The sequence below is a fragment of the Pelobates fuscus genome, chromosome 2 (assembly GCF_036172605.1).
Source record: "Pelobates fuscus isolate aPelFus1 chromosome 2, aPelFus1.pri, whole genome shotgun sequence".
NCBI classification, from domain to species: domain Eukaryota; kingdom Metazoa; phylum Chordata; class Amphibia; order Anura; family Pelobatidae; genus Pelobates; species Pelobates fuscus.
The window spans coordinates 18362200-18381416 of record NC_086318.1 but is presented as its reverse complement, the minus strand read 5'-3'; the positions used below and the strand labels follow the sequence as shown (position 1 = coordinate 18381416).

At 40.9% G+C, this 19217-nt stretch overlaps 13 non-coding genes across 13 annotated transcripts; all 13 read right to left on the bottom strand.

The window, feature by feature from the left end:
• Window positions 1–200: 200 nt before the first annotated feature.
• Window positions 201–274, bottom strand: TRNAN-GUU (transfer RNA asparagine (anticodon GUU)). Its single transcript has one exon. It is a non-coding gene; the product is annotated as a tRNA-Asn (tRNA).
• A 1169-nt stretch (window positions 275–1443) lies between these two features.
• TRNAN-GUU (transfer RNA asparagine (anticodon GUU)) lies at window positions 1444–1517 on the bottom strand. Its single transcript has one exon. It is a non-coding gene; the product is annotated as a tRNA-Asn (tRNA).
• A 2713-nt stretch (window positions 1518–4230) lies between these two features.
• Window positions 4231–4304, bottom strand: TRNAN-GUU (transfer RNA asparagine (anticodon GUU)). Its single transcript has one exon. It is a non-coding gene; the product is annotated as a tRNA-Asn (tRNA).
• Window positions 4305–5473: 1169 nt separating this feature from the next.
• TRNAN-GUU (transfer RNA asparagine (anticodon GUU)) lies at window positions 5474–5547 on the bottom strand. The gene has a single exon. It is a non-coding gene; the product is annotated as a tRNA-Asn (tRNA).
• A 1170-nt stretch (window positions 5548–6717) lies between these two features.
• Window positions 6718–6791, bottom strand: TRNAN-GUU (transfer RNA asparagine (anticodon GUU)). Its single transcript has one exon. It is a non-coding gene; the product is annotated as a tRNA-Asn (tRNA).
• Window positions 6792–7960: 1169 nt separating this feature from the next.
• Window positions 7961–8034, bottom strand: TRNAN-GUU (transfer RNA asparagine (anticodon GUU)). The gene has a single exon. It is a non-coding gene; the product is annotated as a tRNA-Asn (tRNA).
• A 1471-nt stretch (window positions 8035–9505) lies between these two features.
• On the bottom strand, window positions 9506–9579 carry TRNAN-GUU (transfer RNA asparagine (anticodon GUU)). Its single transcript has one exon. It is a non-coding gene; the product is annotated as a tRNA-Asn (tRNA).
• Window positions 9580–10748: 1169 nt separating this feature from the next.
• Window positions 10749–10822, bottom strand: TRNAN-GUU (transfer RNA asparagine (anticodon GUU)). Its single transcript has one exon. It is a non-coding gene; the product is annotated as a tRNA-Asn (tRNA).
• A 1470-nt stretch (window positions 10823–12292) lies between these two features.
• On the bottom strand, window positions 12293–12366 carry TRNAN-GUU (transfer RNA asparagine (anticodon GUU)). Its single transcript has one exon. It is a non-coding gene; the product is annotated as a tRNA-Asn (tRNA).
• A 1169-nt stretch (window positions 12367–13535) lies between these two features.
• TRNAN-GUU (transfer RNA asparagine (anticodon GUU)) lies at window positions 13536–13609 on the bottom strand. Its single transcript has one exon. It is a non-coding gene; the product is annotated as a tRNA-Asn (tRNA).
• Window positions 13610–15080: 1471 nt separating this feature from the next.
• TRNAN-GUU (transfer RNA asparagine (anticodon GUU)) lies at window positions 15081–15154 on the bottom strand. The gene has a single exon. It is a non-coding gene; the product is annotated as a tRNA-Asn (tRNA).
• Window positions 15155–16624: 1470 nt separating this feature from the next.
• TRNAN-GUU (transfer RNA asparagine (anticodon GUU)) lies at window positions 16625–16698 on the bottom strand. Its single transcript has one exon. It is a non-coding gene; the product is annotated as a tRNA-Asn (tRNA).
• A 1470-nt stretch (window positions 16699–18168) lies between these two features.
• TRNAN-GUU (transfer RNA asparagine (anticodon GUU)) lies at window positions 18169–18242 on the bottom strand. Its single transcript has one exon. It is a non-coding gene; the product is annotated as a tRNA-Asn (tRNA).
• Between the last annotated feature and the right edge of the window lie 975 nt (window positions 18243–19217).

The window sequence follows — 19217 nt, the reverse complement described above, 5'->3', positions numbered from 1 at the left end:
TGATGTTTTACGTGCTTTTGATGAAGTTTCAATTGGAAAGCACCGTCATAGATATGACGTCACCCTTCCTTTTAAACATGGTTTTGTGAAGGGTCTCCACCTATGTTAATCAATTTGCAGTCACCGTATTTGCGTTTGAAAGGTAACTATTTTGTGCTCCTTTTTTGCTTCTCGGTTAAAAAAACTCAAGTGTCTCAAAACGTCCCTGGGTGGGCTTGAACCACCAACCTTTCGGTTAACAGCCGAACGCGCTAACCAATTGCGCCACAGAGACTAAGCACGTGAGGCGAAATTCACTTTTCCATGGGTTTTCACTGCTTTCGTTATGTTACCATCCACATCTGAGGTTTTATTGGTTTTAAGTCAATCGATGATAGCTTGCCTGTTAATTTCAAGAAAAATTGCACTTTCTGACCACTCTGTCAACATGTCTGTGTGACGTAACAGATTTCCAAACATTTCTATAGAGATCTCCTTTACGTCCTCACTTAACATGTTTAATGAATGTCTTTGGGGTTGTTATTTGTTTTCTTCTATACAATCTGTAGCCTCCGTTTGAATGTAATGTGTTGTTGCAGAAACATTAAAGCTAATTTTACTCTTTAATGCTGTTTTTCTTTCCTTTTTTTTCTGTTTGGTTAGCGCATGCTTTGCCCATTCCATGTTAAAAATGAATCATCCCAGAGTGGAGTTGATCACCAAACTTTCCGTGCCCATCAAACGTTGCTAAGCTTGATGCAGTGAGGCATTAAAGTCGATTGCTTGTATTTGGACTGTTAACTCCGAGTGAAATGGCACTTTCTGATCATCTGGCACGTCCGTGCGTGTCTTCAAGTTTCAAAACACTTTCCTTAAAAAATTGTCTTCCAACGCTTTTAACATGCTTGTATGATATTTCTCTATTCCGTTTGCAGCCAGCCGTCTTCAATGTTTTTGCTGTTGTTTTTGATGTTTTTGTGGGAAAGATGAGGATTTTCATATTTTTTTGCTTATTGGTTAGCAAATGCTTTGCCCCTCCTGCATTGAAAAAGGAATGGTCCCGGAGTGGGGTTTCAACAGCACGCTTCGGGCGCTCATCACATGCTGATATGAGAAATGCAATGTGTTTGAAATTGCAGACACTTTCCCAATGAATGACGATGGATAGGATCAGTCCCCTGTTCAGGTTCCCTTTGATCGAGCCCAATTTTCTGGCCAATCGGTTGACAACGGAATGAAGAATGAACTTCCTGTTCACTTCTGATGATGTTTTACGTGCTTTTGATGAAGTTTCAATTGGAAAGCACCGTCATAGATATGACGTCACCCTTCCTTTTAAACATGGTTTTGTGAAGGGTCTCCACCTATGTTAATCAATTTGCAGTCACCGTATTTGCGTTTGAAAGGTAACTATTTTGTGCTCCTTTTTTGCTTCTCGGTTAAAAAAACTCAAGTGTCTCAAAACGTCCCTGGGTGGGCTTGAACCACCAACCTTTCGGTTAACAGCCGAACGCGCTAACCAATTGCGCCACAGAGACTAAGCACGTGAGGCGAAATTCACTTTTCCATGGGTTTTCACTGCTTTCGTTATGTTACCATCCACATCTGAGGTTTTATTGGTTTTAAGTCAATCGATGATAGCTTGCCTGTTAATTTCAAGAAAAATTGCACTTTCTGACCACTCTGTCAACATGTCTGTGTGACGTAACAGATTTCCAAACATTTCTATAGAGATCTCCTTTACGTCCTCACTTAACATGTTTAATGAATGTCTTTGGGGTTGTTATTTGTTTTCTTCTATACAATCTGTAGCCTCCGTTTGAATGTAATGTGTTGTTGCAGAAACATTAAAGCTAATTTTACTCTTTGCTGCTGTTTTTCTTTCCTTTTTTTTCTGTTTGGTTAGCGCATGCTTTGCCCATTCCATGTTAAAAATGAATCATCCCAGAGTGGAGTTGATCACCAAACTTTCCGTGCCCATCAAACGTTGCTAAGCTTGATGCAGTGAGGCATTAAAGTCGATTGCTTGTATTTGGACTGTTAACTCCGAGTGAAATGGCACTTTCTGATCATCTGGCACGTCCGTGCGTGTCTTCAAGTTTCAAAACACTTTCCTTAAAAAATTGTCTTCCAACGCTTTTAACATGCTTGTATGATATTTCTCTATTCCGTTTGCAGCCAGCCGTCTTCAATGTTTTTGCTGTTGTTTTTGATGTTTTTGTGGGAAAGATGAGGATTTTCATATTTTTTTGCTTATTGGTTAGCAAATGCTTTGCCCCTCCTGCATTGAAAAAGGAATGGTCCCGGAGTGGGGTTTCAACAGCACGCTTCGGGCGCTCATCACATGCTGATATGAGAAATGCAATGTGTTTGAAATTGCAGACACTTTCCCAATGAATGACGATGGATAGGAGCAGTCCCCTGTTCAGTTTCCCTTTGATCGAGCCCAATTTTCTGGCCAATCGGTTGACAACGGAATGAAGAATGAACTTCCTGTTCACTTCTGATGATGTTTTACGTGCTTTTGATGAAGTTTCAATTGGAAAGCACCGTCATAGATATGACGTCACCCTTCCTTTTAAACATGGTTTTGTGAAGGGTCTCCACCTATGTTAATCAATTTGCAGTCACCGTATTTGCGTTTGAAAGGTAACTATTTTGTGCTCCTTTTTTGCTTCTCGGTTAAAAAAACTCAAGTGTCTCAAAACGTCCCTGGGTGGGCTTGAACCACCAACCTTTCGGTTAACAGCCGAATGCGCTAACCAATTGCGCCACAGAGACTAAGCACGTGAAGCGAGAGAGCTACGTGGACTAACAAGATTTTGCTCTCACAATGTCTAAATGCTTTTTCAGAGGTTACGGCATCCTCTGCTTTCAAATGCAGCTATGGTTCTTTATCTGCATGCAAATGTAGGTGGAGCCAGCTTCTCCCTTTCAAAATGCACAGAGAAAGGTGTGACAGCAGCAGAGTGGCGCAGCGGAAGCGTGCTGGGCCCATAACCCAGAGGTCGATGGATCGAAACCATCCTCTGCTAAGCAATTTGTTTTTGTTCAAATTTGTAATTCCGTTGGCAATCAAATCCCCAAACCTTAAGAGAAATTCACTTTTCCATGGGTTTTCACTGCTTTCGTTATGTTACCATCCACATCTGAGGTTTTATTGGTTTTAAGTCAATCGATGATAGCTTGCCTGTTAATTTCAAGAAAAATTGCACTTTCTGACCACTCTGTCAACATGTCTGTGTGACGTAACAGATTTCCAAACATTTCTATAGAGATCTCCTTTACGTCCTCACTTAACATGTTTAATGAATGTCTTTGGGGTTGTTATTTGTTTTCTTCTATACAATCTGTAGCCTCCGTTTGAATGTAATGTGTTGTTGCAGAAACATTAAAGCTAATTTTACTCTTTGCTGCTGTTTTTCTTTCCTTTTTTTTCTGTTTGGTTAGCGCATGCTTTGCCCATTCCATGTTAAAAATGAATCATCCCAGAGTGGAGTTGATCACCAAACTTTCCGTGCCCATCAAACGTTGCTAAGCTTGATGCAGTGAGGCATTAAAGTCGATTGCTTGTATTTGGACTGTTAACTCCGAGTGAAATGGCACTTTCTGATCATCTGGCACGTCCGTGCGTGTCTTCAAGTTTCAAAACACTTTCCTTAAAAAATTGTCTTCCAACGCTTTTAACATGCTTGTATGATATTTCTCTATTCCGTTTGCAGCCAGCCGTCTTCAATGTTTTTGCTGTTGTTTTTGATGTTTTTGTGGGAAAAATGAGGATTTTCATATTTTTTTGCTTATTGGTTAGCAAATGCTTTGCCCCTCCTGCATTGAAAAAGGAATGGTCCCGGAGTCGGGTTTCAACAGCACGCTTCGGGCGCTCATCACATGCTGATATGAGAAATGCAATGTGTTTGAAATTGCAGACACTTTCCCAATGAATGACGATGGATAGGAGCAGTCCCCTGTTCAGGTTCCCTTTGATCGAGCCCAATTTTCTGGCCAATCGGTTGACAACGGAATGAAGAATGAACTTCCTGTTCACTTCTGATGATGTTTTACGTGCTTTTGATGAAGTTTCAATTGGAAAGCAACGTCATAGATATGACGTCAACCTTCCTTTTAAACATGGTTTTGTGAAGGGTCTCCACCTATGTTAATCAATTTGCAGTCACCGTATTTGCGTTTGAAAGGTAACTATTTTGTGCTCCTTTTTTGCTTCTCGGTTAAAAAAACTCAAGTGTCTCAAAACGTCCCTGGGTGGGCTTGAACCACCAACCTTTCGGTTAACAGCCGAACGCGCTAACCAATTGCGCCACAGAGACTAAGCACGTGAGGCGAAATTCACTTTTCCATGGGTTTTCACTGCTTTCGTTATGTTACCATCCACATCTGAGGTTTTATTGGTTTTAAGTCAATCGATGATAGCTTGCCTGTTAATTTCAAGAAAAATTGCACTTTCTGACCACTCTGTCAACATGTCTGTGTGACGTAACAGATTTCCAAACATTTCTATAGAGATCTCCTTTACATCCTCACTTAACATGTTTAATGAATGTCTTTGGGGTTGTTATTTGTTTTCTTCTATACAATCTGTAGCCTCCGTTTGAATGTAATGTGTTGTTGCAGAAACATTAAAGCTAATTTTACTCTTTGCTGCTGTTTTTCTTTCCTTTTTTTTCTGTTTGGTTAGCGCATGCTTTGCCCATTCCATGTTAAAAATGAATCATCCCAGAGTGGAGTTGATCACCAAACTTTCCGTGCCCATCAAACGTTGCTAAGCTTGATGCAGTGAGGCATTAAAGTCGATTGCTTGTATTTGGACTGTTAACTCCGAGTGAAATGGCACTTTCTGATCATCTGGCACGTCCGTGCGTGTCTTCAAGTTTCAAAACACTTTCCTTAAAAAATTGTCTTCCAACGCTTTTAACATGCTTGTATGATATTTCTCTATTCCGTTTGCAGCCAGCCGTCTTCAATGTTTTTGCTGTTGTTTTTGATGTTTTTGTGGGAAAAATGAGGATTTTCATATTTTTTTGCTTATTGGTTAGCAAATGCTTTGCCCCTCCTGCATTGAAAAAGGAATGGTCCCGGAGTCGGGTTTCAACAGCACGCTTCGGGCGCTCATCACATGCTGATATGAGAAATGCAATGTGTTTGAAATTGCAGACACTTTCCCAATGAATGACGATGGATAGGAGCAGTCCCCTGTTCAGGTTCCCTTTGATCGAGCCCAATTTTCTGGCCAATCGGTTGACAACGGAATGAAGAATGAACTTCCTGTTCACTTCTGATGATGTTTTACGTGCTTTTGATGAAGTTTCAATTGGAAAGCAACGTCATAGATATGACGTCAACCTTCCTTTTAAACATGGTTTTGTGAAGGGTCTCCACCTATGTTAATCAATTTGCAGTCACCGTATTTGCGTTTGAAAGGTAACTATTTTGTGCTCCTTTTTTGCTTCTCGGTTAAAAAAACTCAAGTGTCTCAAAACGTCCCTGGGTGGGCTTGAACCACCAACCTTTCGGTTAACAGCCGAACGCGCTAACCAATTGCGCCACAGAGACTAAGCACGTGAGGCGAAATTCACTTTTCCATGGGTTTTCACTGCTTTCGTTATGTTACCATCCACATCTGAGGTTTTATTGGTTTTAAGTCAATCGATGATAGCTTGCCTGTTAATTTCAAGAAAAATTGCACTTTCTGACCACTCTGTCAACATGTCTGTGTGACGTAACAGATTTCCAAACATTTCTATAGAGATCTCCTTTACGTCCTCACTTAACATGTTTAATGAATGTCTTTGGGGTTGTTATTTGTTTTCTTCTATACAATCTGTAGCCTCCGTTTGAATGTAATGTGTTGTTGCAGAAACATTAAAGCTAATTTTACTCTTTGCTGCTGTTTTTCTTTCCTTTTTTTTCTGTTTGGTTAGCGCATGCTTTGCCCATTCCATGTTAAAAATGAATCATCCCAGAGTGGAGTTGATCACCAAACTTTCCGTGCCCATCAAACGTTGCTAAGCTTGATGCAGTGAGGCATTAAAGTCGATTGCTTGTATTTGGACTGTTAACTCCGAGTGAAATGGCACTTTCTGATCATCTGGCACGTCCGTGCGTGTCTTCAAGTTTCAAAACACTTTCCTTAAAAAATTGTCTTCCAACGCTTTTAACATGCTTGTATGATATTTCTCTATTCCGTTTGCAGCCAGCCGTCTTCAATGTTTTTGCTGTTGTTTTTGATGTTTTTGTGGGAAAGATGAGGATTTTCATATTTTTTTGCTTATTGGTTAGCAAATGCTTTGCCCCTCCTGCATTGAAAAAGGAATGGTCCCGGAGTGGGGTTTCAACAGCACGCTTCGGGCGCTCATCACATGCTGATATGAGAAATGCAATGTGTTTGAAATTGCAGACACTTTCCCAATGAATGACGATGGATAGGAGCGACTGCTCTGTTCAGGTTCCCTTTGATCGAGCCCAATTTTCTGGCCAATCGGTTGACAACGGAATGAAGAATGAACTTCCTGTTCACTTCTGATGATGTTTTACGTGCTTTTGATGAAGTTTCAATTGGAAAGCACCGTCATAGATATGACGTCACCCTTCCTTTTAAACATGGTTTTGTGAAGGGTCTCCACCTATGTTAATCAATTTGCAGTCACCGTATTTGCGTTTGAAAGGTAACTATTTTGTGCTCCTTTTTTGCTTCTCGGTTAAAAAAACTCAAGTGTCTCAAAACGTCCCTGGGTGGGCTTGAACCACCAACCTTTCGGTTAACAGCCGAACGCGCTAACCAATTGCGCCACAGAGACTAAGCACGTGAGGCGAAATTCACTTTTCCATGGGTTTTCACTGCTTTCGTTATGTTACCATCCACATCTGAGGTTTTATTGGTTTTAAGTCAATCGATGATAGCTTGCCTGTTAATTTCAAGAAAAATTGCACTTTCTGACCACTCTGTCAACATGTCTGTGTGACGTAACAGATTTCCAAACATTTCTATAGAGATCTCCTTTACGTCCTCACTTAACATGTTTAATGAATGTCTTTGGGGTTGTTATTTGTTTTCTTCTATACAATCTGTAGCCTCCGTTTGAATGTAATGTGTTGTTGCAGAAACATTAAAGCTAATTTTACTCTTTGCTGCTGTTTTTCTTTCCTTTTTTTTCTGTTTGGTTAGCGCATGCTTTGCCCATTCCATGTTAAAAATGAATCATCCCAGAGTGGAGTTGATCACCAAACTTTCCGTGCCCATCAAACGTTGCTAAGCTTGATGCAGTGAGGCATTAAAGTCGATTGCTTGTATTTGGACTGTTAACTCCGAGTGAAATGGCACTTTCTGATCATCTGGCACGTCCGTGCGTGTCTTCAAGTTTCAAAACACTTTCCTTAAAAAATTGTCTTCCAACGCTTTTAACATGCTTGTATGATATTTCTCTATTCCGTTTGCAGCCAGCCGTCTTCAATGTTTTTGCTGTTGTTTTTGATGTTTTTGTGGGAAAGATGAGGATTTTCATATTTTTTTGCTTATTGGTTAGCAAATGCTTTGCCCCTCCTGCATTGAAAAAGGAATGGTCCCGGAGTGGGGTTTCAACAGCACGCTTCGGGCGCTCATCACATGCTGATATGAGAAATGCAATGTGTTTGAAATTGCAGACACTTTCCCAATGAATGACGATGGATAGGAGCAGTCCCCTGTTCAGTTTCCCTTTGATCGAGCCCAATTTTCTGGCCAATCGGTTGACAACGGAATGAAGAATGAACTTCCTGTTCACTTCTGATGATGTTTTACGTGCTTTTGATGAAGTTTCAATTGGAAAGCACCGTCATAGATATGACGTCACCCTTCCTTTTAAACATGGTTTTGTGAAGGGTCTCCACCTATGTTAATCAATTTGCAGTCACCGTATTTGCGTTTGAAAGGTAACTATTTTGTGCTCCTTTTTTGCTTCTCGGTTAAAAAAACTCAAGTGTCTCAAAACGTCCCTGGGTGGGCTTGAACCACCAACCTTTCGGTTAACAGCCGAACGCGCTAACCAATTGCGCCACAGAGACTAAGCACGTGAAGCGAGAGAGCTACGTGGACTAACAAGATTTTGCTCTCACAATGTCTAAATGCTTTTTCAGAGGTTACGGCATCCTCTGCTTTCAAATGCAGCTATGGTTCTTTATCTGCATGCAAATGTAGGTGGAGCCAGCTTCTCCCTTTCAAAATGCACAGAGAAAGGTGTGACAGCAGCAGAGTGGCGCAGCGGAAGCGTGCTGGGCCCATAACCCAGAGGTCGATGGATTGAAACCATCCTCTGCTAAGCAATTTGTTTTTGTTCAAATTTGTAATTCCGTTGGCAATCAAATCCCCAAACCTTAAGAGAAATTCACTTTTCCATGGGTTTTCACTGCTTTCGTTATGTTACCATCCACATCTGAGGTTTTATTGGTTTTAAGTCAATCGATGATAGCTTGCCTGTTAATTTCAAGAAAAATTGCACTTTCTGACCACTCTGTCAACATGTCTGTGTGACGTAACAGATTTCCAAACATTTCTATAGAGATCTCCTTTACGTCCTCACTTAACATGTTTAATGAATGTCTTTGGGGTTGTTATTTGTTTTCTTCTATACAATCTGTAGCCTCCGTTTGAATGTAATGTGTTGTTGCAGAAACATTAAAGCTAATTTTACTCTTTGCTGCTGTTTTTCTTTCCTTTTTTTTCTGTTTGGTTAGCGCATGCTTTGCCCATTCCATGTTAAAAATGAATCATCCCAGAGTGGAGTTGATCACCAAACTTTCCGTGCCCATCAAACGTTGCTAAGCTTGATGCAGTGAGGCATTAAAGTCGATTGCTTGTATTTGGACTGTTAACTCCGAGTGAAATGGCACTTTCTGATCATCTGGCACGTCCGTGCGTGTCTTCAAGTTTCAAAACACTTTCCTTAAAAAATTGTCTTCCAACGCTTTTAACATGCTTGTATGATATTTCTCTATTCCGTTTGCAGCCAGCCGTCTTCAATGTTTTTGCTGTTGTTTTTGATGTTTTTGTGGGAAAGATGAGGATTTTCATATTTTTTTGCTTATTGGTTAGCAAATGCTTTGCCCCTCCTGCATTGAAAAAGGAATGGTCCCGGAGTGGGGTTTCAACAGCACGCTTCGGGCGCTCATCACATGCTGATATGAGAAATGCAATGTGTTTGAAATTGCAGACACTTTCCCAATGAATGACGATGGATAGGAGCGACTGCTCTGTTCAGGTTCCCTTTGATCGAGCCCAATTTTCTGGCCAATCGGTTGACAACGGAATGAAGAATGAACTTCCTGTTCACTTCTGATGATGTTTTACGTGCTTTTGATGAAGTTTCAATTGGAAAGCACCGTCATAGATATGACGTCACCCTTCCTTTTAAACATGGTTTTGTGAAGGGTCTCCACCTATGTTAATCAATTTGCAGTCACCGTATTTGCGTTTGAAAGGTAACTATTTTGTGCTCCTTTTTTGCTTCTCGGTTAAAAAAACTCAAGTGTCTCAAAACGTCCCTGGGTGGGCTTGAACCACCAACCTTTCGGTTAACAGCCGAACGCGCTAACCAATTGCGCCACAGAGACTAAGCACGTGAGGCGAAATTCACTTTTCCATGGGTTTTCACTGCTTTCGTTATGTTACCATCCACATCTGAGGTTTTATTGGTTTTAAGTCAATCGATGATAGCTTGCCTGTTAATTTCAAGAAAAATTGCACTTTCTGACCACTCTGTCAACATGTCTGTGTGACGTAACAGATTTCCAAACATTTCTATAGAGATCTCCTTTACGTCCTCACTTAACATGTTTAATGAATGTCTTTGGGGTTGTTATTTGTTTTCTTCTATACAATCTGTAGCCTCCGTTTGAATGTAATGTGTTGTTGCAGAAACATTAAAGCTAATTTTACTCTTTGCTGCTGTTTTTCTTTCCTTTTTTTTCTGTTTGGTTAGCGCATGCTTTGCCCATTCCATGTTAAAAATGAATCATCCCAGAGTGGAGTTGATCACCAAACTTTCCGTGCCCATCAAACGTTGCTAAGCTTGATGCAGTGAGGCATTAAAGTCGATTGCTTGTATTTGGACTGTTAACTCCGAGTGAAATGGCACTTTCTGATCATCTGGCACGTCCGTGCGTGTCTTCAAGTTTCAAAACACTTTCCTTAAAAAATTGTCTTCCAACGCTTTTAACATGCTTGTATGATATTTCTCTATTCCGTTTGCAGCCAGCCGTCTTCAATGTTTTTGCTGTTGTTTTTGATGTTTTTGTGGGAAAGATGAGGATTTTCATATTTTTTTGCTTATTGGTTAGCAAATGCTTTGCCCCTCCTGCATTGAAAAAGGAATGGTCCCGGAGTGGGGTTTCAACAGCACGCTTCGGGCGCTCATCACATGCTGATATGAGAAATGCAATGTGTTTGAAATTGCAGACACTTTCCCAATGAATGACGATGGATAGGAGCAGTCCCCTGTTCAGTTTCCCTTTGATCGAGCCCAATTTTCTGGCCAATCGGTTGACAACGGAATGAAGAATGAACTTCCTGTTCACTTCTGATGATGTTTTACGTGCTTTTGATGAAGTTTCAATTGGAAAGCACCGTCATAGATATGACGTCACCCTTCCTTTTAAACATGGTTTTGTGAAGGGTCTCCACCTATGTTAATCAATTTGCAGTCACCGTATTTGCGTTTGAAAGGTAACTATTTTGTGCTCCTTTTTTGCTTCTCGGTTAAAAAAACTCAAGTGTCTCAAAACGTCCCTGGGTGGGCTTGAACCACCAACCTTTCGGTTAACAGCCGAACGCGCTAACCAATTGCGCCACAGAGACTAAGCACGTGAAGCGAGAGAGCTACGTGGACTAACAAGATTTTGCTCTCACAATGTCTAAATGCTTTTTCAGAGGTTACGGCATCCTCTGCTTTCAAATGCAGCTATGGTTCTTTATCTGCATGCAAATGTAGGTGGAGCCAGCTTCTCCCTTTCAAAATGCACAGAGAAAGGTGTGACAGCAGCAGAGTGGCGCAGCGGAAGCGTGCTGGGCCCATAACCCAGAGGTCGATGGATCGAAACCATCCTCTGCTAAGCAATTTGTTTTTGTTCAAATTTGTAATTCCGTTGGCAATCAAATCCCCAAACCTTAAGAGAAATTCACTTTTCCATGGGTTTTCACTGCTTTCGTTATGTTACCATCCACATCTGAGGTTTTATTGGTTTTAAGTCAATCGATGATAGCTTGCCTGTTAATTTCAAGAAAAATTGCACTTTCTGACCACTCTGTCAACATGTCTGTGTGACGTAACAGATTTCCAAACATTTCTATAGAGATCTCCTTTACGTCCTCACTTAACATGTTTAATGAATGTCTTTGGGGTTGTTATTTGTTTTCTTCTATACAATCTGTAGCCTCCGTTTGAATGTAATGTGTTGTTGCAGAAACATTAAAGCTAATTTTACTCTTTGCTGCTGTTTTTCTTTCCTTTTTTTTCTGTTTGGTTAGCGCATGCTTTGCCCATTCCATGTTAAAAATGAATCATCCCAGAGTGGAGTTGATCACCAAACTTTCCGTGCCCATCAAACGTTGCTAAGCTTGATGCAGTGAGGCATTAAAGTCGATTGCTTGTATTTGGACTGTTAACTCCGAGTGAAATGGCACTTTCTGATCATCTGGCACGTCCGTGCGTGTCTTCAAGTTTCAAAACACTTTCCTTAAAAAATTGTCTTCCAACGCTTTTAACATGCTTGTATGATATTTCTCTATTCCGTTTGCAGCCAGCCGTCTTCAATGTTTTTGCTGTTGTTTTTGATGTTTTTGTGGGAAAAATGAGGATTTTCATATTTTTTTGCTTATTGGTTAGCAAATGCTTTGCCCCTCCTGCATTGAAAAAGGAATGGTCCCGGAGTCGGGTTTCAACAGCACGCTTCGGGCGCTCATCACATGCTGATATGAGAAATGCAATGTGTTTGAAATTGCAGACACTTTCCCAATGAATGACGATGGATAGGAGCAGTCCCCTGTTCAGGTTCCCTTTGATCGAGCCCAATTTTCTGGCCAATCGGTTGACAACGGAATGAAGAATGAACTTCCTGTTCACTTCTGATGATGTTTTACGTGCTTTTGATGAAGTTTCAATTGGAAAGCAACGTCATAGATATGACGTCAACCTTCCTTTTAAACATGGTTTTGTGAAGGGTCTCCACCTATGTTAATCAATTTGCAGTCACCGTATTTGCGTTTGAAAGGTAACTATTTTGTGCTCCTTTTTTGCTTCTCGGTTAAAAAAACTCAAGTGTCTCAAAACGTCCCTGGGTGGGCTTGAACCACCAACCTTTCGGTTAACAGCCGAACGCGCTAACCAATTGCGCCACAGAGACTAAGCACGTGAGGCGAAATTCACTTTTCCATGGGTTTTCACTGCTTTCGTTATGTTACCATCCACATCTGAGGTTTTATTGGTTTTAAGTCAATCGATGATAGCTTGCCTGTTAATTTCAAGAAAAATTGCACTTTCTGACCACTCTGTCAACATGTCTGTGTGACGTAACAGATTTCCAAACATTTCTATAGAGATCTCCTTTACGTCCTCACTTAACATGTTTAATGAATGTCTTTGGGGTTGTTATTTGTTTTCTTCTATACAATCTGTAGCCTCCGTTTGAATGTAATGTGTTGTTGCAGAAACATTAAAGCTAATTTTACTCTTTGCTGCTGTTTTTCTTTCCTTTTTTTTCTGTTTGGTTAGCGCATGCTTTGCCCATTCCATGTTAAAAATGAATCATCCCAGAGTGGAGTTGATCACCAAACTTTCCGTGCCCATCAAACGTTGCTAAGCTTGATGCAGTGAGGCATTAAAGTCGATTGCTTGTATTTGGACTGTTAACTCCGAGTGAAATGGCACTTTCTGATCATCTGGCACGTCCGTGCGTGTCTTCAAGTTTCAAAACACTTTCCTTAAAAAATTGTCTTCCAACGCTTTTAACATGCTTGTATGATATTTCTCTATTCCGTTTGCAGCCAGCCGTCTTCAATGTTTTTGCTGTTGTTTTTGATGTTTTTGTGGGAAAGATGAGGATTTTCATATTTTTTTGCTTATTGGTTAGCAAATGCTTTGCCCCTCCTGCATTGAAAAAGGAATGGTCCCGGAGTGGGGTTTCAACAGCACGCTTCGGGCGCTCATCACATGCTGATATGAGAAATGCAATGTGTTTGAAATTGCAGACACTTTCCCAATGAATGACGATGGATAGGAGCAGTCCCCTGTTCAGTTTCCCTTTGATCGAGCCCAATTTTCTGGCCAATCGGTTGACAACGGAATGAAGAATGAACTTCCTGTTCACTTCTGATGATGTTTTACGTGCTTTTGATGAAGTTTCAATTGGAAAGCACCGTCATAGATATGACGTCACCCTTCCTTTTAAACATGGTTTTGTGAAAGGTCTCCACCTATGTTAATCAATTTGCAGTCACCGTATTTGCGTTTGAAAGGTAACTATTTTGTGCTCCTTTTTTGCTTCTCGGTTAAAAAAACTCAAGTGTCTCAAAACGTCCCTGGGTGGGCTTGAACCACCAACCTTTCGGTTAACAGCCGAACGCGCTAACCAATTGCGCCACAGAGACTAAGCACGTGAGGCAAGAGAGCTACGTGGACTAACAAGATTTTGCTCTCACAATGTCTAAATGCTTTTTCAGCGGTTACGGCATCCTCTGCTTTCAAATGCAGCTATGGTTCTTTATCTGCATGCAAATGTAGGTGGAGCCAGCTTCTCCCTTTCAAAATGCACAGAGAAAGGTGTGACAGCAGCAGAGTGGCGCAGCGGAAGCGTGCTGGGCCCATAACCCAGAGGTCGATGGATCGAAACCATCCTCTGCTAAGCAATTTGTTTTTGTTCAAATTTGTAATTCCGTTGGCAATCAAATCCCCAAACCTTAAGAGAAATTCACTTTTCCATGGGTTTTCACTGCTTTCGTTATGTTACCATCCACATCTGAGGTTTTATTGGTTTTAAGTCAATCGATGATAGCTTGCCTGTTAATTTCAAGAAAAATTGCACTTTCTGACCACTCTGTCAACATGTCTGTGTGACGTAACAGATTTCCAAACATTTCTATAGAGATCTCCTTTACGTCCTCACTTAACATGTTTAATGAATGTCTTTGGGGTTGTTATTTGTTTTCTTCTATACAATCTGTAGCCTCCGTTTGAATGTAATGTGTTGTTGCAGAAACATTAAAGCTAATTTTACTCTTTGCTGCTGTTTTTCTTTCCTTTTTTTTCTGTTTGGTTAGCGCATGCTTTGCCCATTCCATGTTAAAAATGAATCATCCCAGAGTGGAGTTGATCACCAAACTTTCCGTGCCCATCAAACGTTGCTAAGCTTGATGCAGTGAGGCATTAAAGTCGATTGCTTGTATTTGGACTGTTAACTCCGAGTGAAATGGCACTTTCTGATCATCTGGCACGTCCGTGCGTGTCTTCAAGTTTCAAAACACTTTCCTTAAAAAATTGTCTTCCAACGCTTTTAACATGCTTGTATGATATTTCTCTATTCCGTTTGCAGCCAGCCGTCTTCAATGTTTTTGCTGTTGTTTTTGATGTTTTTGTGGGAAAGATGAGGATTTTCATATTTTTTTGCTTATTGGTTAGCAAATGCTTTGCCCCTCCTGCATTGAAAAAGGAATGGTCCCGGAGTGGGGTTTCAACAGCACGCTTCGGGCGCTCATCACATGCTGATATGAGAAATGCAATGTGTTTGAAATTGCAGACACTTTCCCAATGAATGACGATGGATAGGTGCGACTGCTCTGTTCAGGTTCCCTTTGATCGAGCCCAATTTTCTGGCCAATCGGTTGACAACGGAATGAAGAATGAACTTCCTGTTCACTTCTGATGATGTTTTACGTGCTTTTGATGAAGTTTCAATTGGAAAGCACCGTCATAGATATGACGTCACCCTTCCTTTTAAACATGGTTTTGTGAAGGGTCTCCACCTATGTTAATCAATTTGCAGTCACCGTATTTGCGTTTGAAAGGTAACTATTTTGTGCTCCTTTTTTGCTTCTCGGTTAAAAAAACTCAAGTGTCTCAAAACGTCCCTGGGTGGGCTTGAACCACCAACCTTTCGGTTAACAGCCGAACGCGCTAACCAATTGCGCCACAGAGACTAAGCATGTGAGGCAAGAGAGCTACGTGGACTAACAAGATTTTGCTCTCACAATGTCTAAATGCTTTTTCAGAGGTTACGGCATCCTCTGCTTTCAAATGCAGCTATGGTTCTTTATCTGCATGCAAATGTAGGTGGAGCCAGCTTCTCCCTTTCAAAATGCACAGAGAAAGGTGTGACAGCAGCAGAGTGGCGCAGCGGAAGCGTGCTGGGCCCATAACCCAGAGGTCGATGGATCGAAACCATCCTCTGCTAAGCAATTTGTTTTTGTTCAAATTTGTAATTCCGTTGGCAATCAAATCCCCAAACCTTAAGAGAAATTCACTTTTCCATGGGTTTTCACTGCTTTCGTTATGTTACCATCCACATCTGAGGTTTTATTGGTTTTAAGTCAATCGATGATAGCTTGCCTGTTAATTTCAAGAAAAATTGCACTTTCTGACCACTCTGTCAACATGTCTGTGTGACGTAACAGATTTCCAAACATTTCTATAGAGATCTCCTTTACGTCCTCACTTAACATGTTTAATGAATGTCTTTGGGGTTGTTATTTGTTTTCTTCTATACAATCTGTAGCCTCCGTTTGAATGTAATGTGTTGTTGCAGAAACATTAAAGCTAATTTTACTCTTTGCTGCTGTTTTTCTTTCCTTTTTTTTCTGTTTGGTTAGCGCATGCTTTGCCCATTCCATGTTAAAAATGAATCATCCCAGAGTGGAGTTGATCACCAAACTTTCCGTGCCCATCAAACGTTGCTAAGCTTGATGCAGTGAGGCATTAAAGTCGATTGCTTGTATTTGGACTGTTAACTCCGAGTGAAATGGCACTTTCTGATCATCTGGCACGTCCGTGCGTGTCTTCAAGTTTCAAAACACTTTCCTTAAAAAATTGTCTTCCAACGCTTTTAACATGCTTGTATGATATTTCTCTATTCCGTTTGCAGCCAGCCGTCTTCAATGTTTTTGCTGTTGTTTTTGATGTTTTTGTGGGAAAGATGAGGATTTTCATATTTTTTTGCTTATTGGTTAGCAAATGCTTTGCCCCTCCTGCATTGAAAAAGGAATGGTCCCGGAGTGGGGTTTCAACAGCACGCTTCGGGCGCTCATCACATGCTGATATGAGAAATGCAATGTGTTTGAAATTGCAGACACTTTCCCAATGAATGACGATGGATAGGAGCAGTCCCCTGTTCAGGTTCCCTTTGATCGAGCCCAATTTTCTGGCCAATCGATTGACAACGGAATGAAGAATGAACTTCCTGTTCACTTCTGATGATGTTTTACGTGCTTTTGATGAAGTTTCAATTGGAAAGCACCGTCATAGATATGACGTCACCCTTCCTTTTAAACATGGTTTTGTGAAGGGTCTCCACCTATGTTAATCAATTTGCAGTCACCGTATTTGCGTTTGAAAGGTAACTATTTTGTGCTCCTTTTTTGCTTCTCGGTTAAAAAAACTCAAGTGTCTCAAAACGTCCCTGGGTGGGCTTGAACCACCAACCTTTCGGTTAACAGCCGAACGCGCTAACCAATTGCGCCACAGAGACTAAGCACGTGAGGCAAGAGAGCTACGTGGACTAACAAGATTTTGCTCTCACAATGTCTAAATGCTTTTTCAGAGGTTACTGCATCCTCTGCTTTCAAATGCAGCTATGGTTCTTTATCTGCATGCAAATGTAGGTGGAGCCAGCTTCTCCCTTTCAAAATGCACAGAGAAAGGTGTGACAGCAGCAGAGTGGCGCAGCGGAAGCGTGCTGGGCCCATAACCCAGAGGTCGATGGATCGAAACCATCCTCTGCTAAGCAATTTGTTTTTGTTCAAATTTGTAATTCCGTTGGCAATCAAATCCCCAAACCTTAAGAGAAATTCACTTTTCCATGGGTTTTCACTGCTTTCGTTATGTTACCATCCACATCTGAGGTTTTATTGGTTTTAAGTCAATCGATGATAGCTTGCCTGTTAATTTCAAGAAAAATTGCACTTTCTGACCACTCTGTCAACATGTCTGTGTGACGTAACAGATTTCCAAACATTTCTATAGAGATCTCCTTTACGTCCTCACTTAACATGTTTAATGAATGTCTTTGGGGTTGTTATTTGTTTTCTTCTATACAATCTGTAGCCTCCGTTTGAATGTAATGTGTTGTTGCAGAAACATTAAAGCTAATTTTACTCTTTGCTGCTGTTTTTCTTTCCTTTTTTTTCTGTTTGGTTAGCGCATGCTTTGCCCATTCCATGTTAAAAATGAATCATCCCAGAGTGGAGTTGATCACCAAACTTTCCGTGCCCATCAAACGTTGCTAAGCTTGATGCAGTGAGGCATTAAAGTCGATTGCTTGTATTTGGACTGTTAACTCCGAGTGAAATGGCACTTTCTGATCATCTGGCACGTCCGTGCGTGTCTTCAAGTTTCAAAACACTTTCCTTAAAAAATTGTCTTCCAACGCTTTTAACATGCTTGTATGATATTTCTCTATTCCGTTTGCAGCCAGCCGTCTTCAATGTTTTTGCTGTTGTTTTTGATGTTTTTGTGGGAAAGATGAGGATTTTCATATTTTTTTGCTTATTGGTTAGCAAATGCTTTGCCCCTCCTGCATTGAAAAAGGAATGGTCCCGGAGTCGGGTTTCAACAGCACGCTTCGGGCGCTCATCACATGCTGATATGAGAAATGCAATGTGTTTGAAATTGCAGACACTTTCCCAATGAATGACGATGGATAGGAGCAGTCCCCTGTTCAGGTTCCCTTTGATCGAGCCCAATTTTCTGGCCAATCGGTTGACAACGGAATGAAGAATGAACTTCCTGTTCACTTCTGATGATGTTTTACGTGCTTTTGATGAAGTTTCAATTGGAAAGCAACGTCATAGATATGACGTCAACCTTCCTTTTAAACATGGTTTTGTGAAGGGTCTCCACCTATGTTAATCAATTTGCAGTCACCGTATTTGCGTTTGAAAGGTAACTATTTTGTGCTCCTTTTTTGCTTCTCGGTTAAAAAAACTCAAGTGTCTCAAAACGTCCCTGGGTGGGCTTGAACCACCAACCTTTCGGTTAACAGCCGAACGCGCTAACCAATTGCGCCACAGAGACTAAGCACGTGAGGCGAGAGAGCTACGTGGACTAACAAGATTTTGCTCTCACAATGTCTAAATGCTTTTTCAGAGGTTACGGCATCCTCTGCTTTCAAATGCAGCTATGGTTCTTTATCTGCATGCAAATGTAGGTGGAGCCAGCTTCTCCCTTTCAAAATGCACAGAGAAAGGTGTGACAGCAGCAGAGTGGCGCAGCGGAAGCGTGCTGGGCCCATAACCCAGAGGTCGATGGATCGAAACCATCCTCTGCTAAGCAATTTGTTTTTGTTCAAATTTGTAATTCCGTTGGCAATCAAATCCCCAAACCTTAAGAGAAATTCACTTTTCCATGGGTTTTCACTGCTTTCGTTATGTTACCATCCACATCTGAGGTTTTATTGGTTTTAAGTCAATCGATGATAGCTTGCCTGTTAATTTCAAGAAAAATTGCACTTTCTGACCACTCTGTCAACATGTCTGTGTGACGTAACAGATTTCCAAACATTTCTATAGAGATCTCCTTTACATCCTCACTTAACATGTTTAATGAATGTCTTTGGGGTTGTTATTTGTTTTCTTCTATACAATCTGTAGCCTCCGTTTGAATGTAATGTGTTGTTGCAGAAACATTAAACCTAATTTTACTCTTTGCTGCTGTTTTTCTTTCCTTTTTTTTCTGTTTGGTTAGCGCATGCTTTGCCCATTCCATGTTAAAAATTAATCATCCCAGAGTGGAGTTGATCACCAAACTTTCCGTGCCCATCAAACGTTGCTAAGCTTGATGCAGTGAGGCATTAAAGTCGATTGCTTGTATTTGGACTGTTAACTCCGAGTGAAATGGCACTTTCTGATCATCTGGCACGTCCGTGCGTGTCTTCAAGTTTCAAAACACTTTCCTTAAAAAATTGTCTTCCAACGCTTTTAACATGCTTGTATGATATTTCTCTATTCCGTTTGCAGCCAGCCGTCTTCAATGTTTTTGCTGTTGTTTTTG